Raw genomic sequence first — 6,000 nt, 5'->3', positions numbered from 1 at the left:
ATATCCCCAGTGCATTTACTTTCCTCCCTGTAGCGAACCACAACCACCGCCAGTGGTGTATGCCGCTCGCCACGCCCGGTGTCTCTCTCCCCCCTGGCACTTTTGTGCTTGCATTCTGGAGGGGGATTACACGAGCACCCAGGCTTCACGCACTCACCATTGGCATGGCTGTTCTCGGGGGGGGGGGAACATTTCAAAGTGGGCGTCTCACAGTCCGATGCGACCTGACTTCACTCCTCCGTTGTAGAGAAGTTTGGGTTGGCGTGCTACACAGACCGCAAGCTACCCTCGACGGGGAATGGAAGCGGACAGCCCTGTGTTTGTCCGCGGGAAGAAAACTCTGGTATTCTCAAGTTTCCCTGAGCTAATTAGCTAGGAAATATGGTCAACTGCAAATAACAAACAAACGTGCTTTGTGTCTTGCACTTCTTGCACTACTTGCACTGTGCCCAGCTTAACTGGTCCTTCTCCTTCACAGATTTGAAGAACACTCAACTTTTATACCGATTCGACGACGAAACCCATTTGTCCACCGGTAAACTTTCACGCTCAACATTTTCGGCAAAAGAGAAACTGCAAATGAAGCGCCCTAGTCATAAGTTGATAGACCACCTATTACAATGACCTAAAGGAATTTCTTCTTAGCAATGCATTTGCGTAGAGTAGTCCAACCGAAGCCCGAATGGCTCGGTGTATAACGTTTCTTATTGATTTTGAATGTTTTTATTAAGGGGCCCCCAGGCATCCCTTATTTAAACTCTGGCTTTTATGCCCCCGAAAAAAGAAGCATCTTCTTTCAATTTCAGTGTTGTTGTCACATCGTCTCTGAATCGGGTCGGTGAACAGCAGGGAGTTCGTGTATGGCAATTTTTTCTTCTTTTTGTTTGGTTGTGAGGACAGTGCCCATTCGTCGGCCACGTCGGTGGAGGGCAGACCCTTCGCACTTCTCAAGGGTACCGGTTAACACGCTTTCAAGATGGCTTTCTGAAGATCCAGTTAGCCGTTACTATAAGAAATTTAGAAATTAGACAAATTAGACCAGCTTGATGCTGACTAAGATCAGCTAGCTCTGGCGCTGTCGATCAGTGTTAATCGACGGTCGAAGTTTTGAGCTGTGGTGGGGGAAGGGGGGAGGGAGTTCGTCGAGAGGGCTGAGGGCCGTGTAATTTGACGCTAGGTGCGCGATTCCTGTGGGCAGCCCAGGCGGTTTCCTTTTAAGTGCTTGCAGAGACAGACAGCCGATTTCTGTGGAGTGTACGCTCTCTAATGCAGATGAAAGGGCATTACTTTAAACACCTTGATCAGAAAGAATTTCTCTGACACGATGCTAGACCGTTTGAAGGCGGAGTATTTAGATCTACCAGCCGTACGTATGCTATCAAACAGAATGCTCGCCACAGTGACAGTGACCCGAGCGGGAACTTGCTTTTAACTGTACCTGAGGAGAAAGGGGTGCGTAAAAGCTTGTCTACAGCTAAAACCACAAAATGGCGTCTTTTGTTTATTTCCTTTACGAAGTTTTTGATTTACGCACTTACACCAACGTAGCGCTGTGTCAACGTACGGTGGTGACACGTTTAGACACTACGTGACATTGCTTTCCAGGCTGGAAGGAGTACTGACACGGAATTTCAGTGTTGTGTTTTTTTTTTTCGCTGCTATGGGCGCCTACCAGCCTACTAATCATAGAAGGGCACATCAGACGGCCTGGCTCAGTGCCTAAGGCGTTGCGCTGCTGAACACGAGGTCGCGGGTTGGATTCCTGGAAGCGGCGGCCTGTTTTCTAACTGAGGCGAAAAAGCAAGAACGGCCGTGGGTACGACATTTCGGGGCACGTTAATGATCCCCACGTGATCAAAATTAATCCGGAGCCCTCCACTACGGCGCGCCTCATCGCCTGCGCCTCATCGCCCGTAAACCCCTACAATCATCCACATCAGACGGTCGATCGCAGAGTAAACAATCATTTATGGCGTGGTTTATTTGTGTCACTTCTTGTTTCGACCAAACGAACACAAAGCGGCCGGCATGACAGGAGGACGCTCATGACGTCACCATTCTTGTCGCACCTCTGCCGGTCTGGATGCGCGCCCATACCGGCCGAGGTCCTCACCATCCCTACGCGCCCGGGCACCATGACGTCAGTCCCAAAACCATGACGCGATACATACGGTGAAGCAGCGCGCGCCAACCTCATCCAGCGCGTTCTCTACGTCAAGGGAGCACCGACGTCGGTAGCTAGGGGCAAAGAGCCGATGATGTCGTGCTGGCCTGCTCTGGGCTTTCTCGTGCGGGAGAGATTACATGGATTTAAAATATGTTATACTAGACGGTTAAGGTTGAAACTTGCTGGCTGATATCTCCTGATAAAAAGGAAGCATTTTACATAATAATCTCTCTCTCTCTCTCTCTCTCTCTCTCTCTCTCTCTCTCTCTCTCTCTCTCTCTCTCTCTCTCTCTCTCTCTCTCTCTCTGTCTCTCTCTCTCTCTCTCTTTCTCTCTCTCTCTCTCTATGTACCTCTCTTTCAGCTTTGAAATTTCCTGTCACTACTGTCACCTTTGAGAAAGTTTAGTGCCAAAATAAAATTAGTTCAATTACTTTGGAAAATTATTGCGGATACCCCACTATATAAACCGCTAGCTTTCATGTTAGCTGGAGAGCACGCAACCCGCAAAAATCGATTGTCTGTCCTTTTAATGACTCGTATGTGCAGCAGACGAGAAATACTGCCCTTCCTGACTGCCAGGTAAAAGCCTCATGTGCTCCTTTCACCGCGTAAGAAATTGTAAGAAACACCCTACTTGTATATTTTCATCATACTTTACCTTGCCTTCCTACGGAAAGTTGAAAGAAGCACGAAAGCTTCCTTATATCAAAACTGTGGCAAACGTGGGCGAAACTTCGCTGAAAGTGCGGCCAATCGATCGCCAAATCTTCCAAGGACTAAGTCGCAAACAAAGGACTAACCCATGCGACGATTTTTCTCAGACTAAACAAACGCATTACGAGCGATCAAAGTACAGGGTATCATAGCTGTCATGCACCAAGCATTAAAAAAAGAGCAAAGGCGTTACTCGAACAAAACCTAGTGCATAATATTTGCAGTACTGTGGAGAAGGCGACAGTAACGTTTTCGTTAACGAGACTTCACTAGTTATTCGTAATTATTTATCTAACTCGAGAATTACTGTCCCAATCACTGAAGTGTCAATGAGGCAGTTGTAGGTACCAAAGTGGGGCATTAACTGCGGTACTTCCAGCGACCAACTAATTGCGTACTCATATATTCTAAGTAAGAAAGAAAACCCGCGAAATATAAAAAAATACCACGTGACGGCGCTTCCGCGCGCGTTGTAAAGCAGCGTCCCCAAATAGGCTGATTTAAAGCAACTGCTTCGACTGTCACCCGCCCGAAGAGACAGCGCAAAACCTTGATAAAGGCATTCATGGAAGGAGCAGCAACAGCGAGATCCGCGGGGTGCGTGTGCCGATAAGGCGTGCCGATAAGGCAGAAACCCGGTCGCGATTTCTTATTTGTTTCCTTTGTTTATTTCATTCTTGCTAACTCAGAGGCAGCCTGGTTGAGGCCATTGCTTTACGATGCGCGCTGAGGAGCCGTCACGTGGTATTTTTTTTCTTATTTCCCGGGTTTTCTTATCAGTCAGAATAAATGTGTACGCAATTAGTTCATCGCTGAAAATACCGCAGTTAGATGCCCCTCGTGGGTGCCTACAAGTGCCTCATTGACACTTTCGTGATTAGAACAGTGTTTCTCGAGTTTGATAATTAATTACAAATAATTATTACTCTATTAACGAAAAAAATGCTGCCCGCTTCTCTACAGTACTGCAAACATTAAGCACTGGGTTTTCTTCGAGTTACGCCATTGCCCTTTTTTGAAATCTTGGTGCATGATAGCTGGGACACCCTGTATATACCGGCTTATGGTTTCAGAAAGGGGTTTGCTATTGTATCCCTTCTTCGGAATCGACGTGTGTATTGTCTTAGCGAGAACCGTTCCTGTTTTGCGATTTTCAAGTGACCATTTTGACACAATGGAAACTCGGTTTCACGCACGCCCTGTGTGTCCAGAGATCTCATCAGAGCTTTTCGGTCGACCAACCGGTCTACGGGGAAATGCATTAGTTTTTCAACACGAGTCCGCCGGTCCCACAAAAAAAGCTTCCGCTTTAATAAAGCTGATTACATTGCACCTAAAAAATGTTTCTCCCCAATCAATTTGTGTAGAGTAGTGAGGCCGACATTAAAGGAGCTTTGTGTGTGTGTTGCATTTAAGAGCTATACATGGTGTCGCGTAGACGCAATAAAAAGATCAAAAGCCCTTTTGAAAGAAAAAGATGGTCAAAACGTGAAGTTTTCTAAAAACTGCTTCGACCATGTCGGCATGACCCAATCAGATAGACTCCCGCATCAAACCCCGAGGTACCTACGTTTGAGTCAGACGTCTTTTAGGCGCTCCGCGTTTTATCAACATCGTGGTCGTCGTCTTCGCCATCATTCGTCTTCGCCATCATTCGTCTTCGCCATGGTCGTCGTCTTCGCCATGGGCGTTTTGTGGAGACCCATCGTGTAAAGTTGGCTTTCTTGCACTGGGTTTGGAGTGTTACTTGATTTAAAAATTTACAGATGCCTGGTTTTTGCGATAGCAAATAAATTACTATACCAACTGCAAAAAACCCTCCCCTGCTGTGTCCCGCGCTGCCTGGCGGAATTAAAAAAATAAATGACAACAGCAATAAAAGGTTCCACAAAATAGGTTTCTTGTCCCGCTCGGAACGCTCGTGGAGTAGGGCAACGTGGTTCTATAAACGTTGTAGTCGGGTGTCTCGATTCACGCGCATCACCGCCGTACGGCCACGCTGGCATCGAGGCACCCGACTGGGAGCAGTGGAACGCGGAAAATTTAAATTGACTGAGCAAACCTCTAGGGTGTTATCTTGGAAAGAACGAGACAGGAGAGGAACAGCATGAGTGGTGAGCGGGAAAGGGAAGGGATGCATTTACTTGCCAGGGGCGCCAGTCGACTATCGTCCTTCGTCGACATTTGCAACAAAAGGAGCATATACGTGGCCATTCTTTTTTTTTTTTGCAGTGGTGAGGACCGGAACGTGGGCCATGTCAACGAAGAGAGCTCCTTTTGAATTAAGTTAGTTTCAAAAATGCCCATTTCGCGTCCACTTCAGGCATGACGCAGTAGCACTTGCAAAGGCCAAGTACCAATGACGCTCACAAAGGCCGACGCCCGCCTTGTTTATGCTGGGTCCCATTTGGGTAGCCCGCTTTCAGACATTCAGGCCATCTCGAAATGGGCGTTTTTGATTCTGCGCTTTTATTTTTTTCTCCATGTAGTTACTCACCTTGCAATGCGTGGCCTGATTAGAAGCCGCGCGGTTGAAGGAATTAGGCTTCTTCAAACCAAAAAGCAAAGTTCTTTTGTAGTGACTCCGATGTGCAGGGCTGTGTTACCAATCAACAACTTGCTACCAAATTTATTTTATTAATGTACAGCTTGAGGTAAGTGTAACAAAAACAGGTACCAAATTGCCGTTTCACGCACATAAGCTTTATTCCCTCTTGATTTGTTACGTTGTTAGCCTCTTTGCCTCCAGAAAAGTGAATAACAAATGGAATGTCAATGGAAAATGTCACAACCGTCATAGGCAGATACCTCCGCACTTTCAGCATATGGCTACCTGCCAATGATTGTCAATAATGCTACTTAACCGGAAGTACTGTTGGCGAGTTGGTTAAACGGTGGCAGGAAAAGGTGTTTTCAAGTTCCTTTATTTATGTGTATTCACTTCCGTCTGCAAAGCCTCGACAACGATGCCCGTATCGAGCATGATCTTGCGATTAATAAATATTCGCACAAAATTGTCATGACTTCATTCAGTTTTACCTCGTCCGTTTTCAAAACAAGCAGTGCAGGAATCCACCCCGCGTGATATGTTAAGTACCGAACACACAAGCAAAAAAGA

Source organism: Haemaphysalis longicornis, unplaced genomic scaffold, assembly GCF_048455015.1.
Source record: "Haemaphysalis longicornis isolate Haplotype H1 unplaced genomic scaffold, Haemaphysalis longicornis Haplotype H1 scaffold_5, whole genome shotgun sequence".
NCBI classification, from domain to species: Eukaryota; Metazoa; Arthropoda; class Arachnida; order Ixodida; family Ixodidae; genus Haemaphysalis; species Haemaphysalis longicornis.
Note: the sequence above shows the minus strand (reverse complement) of the source record.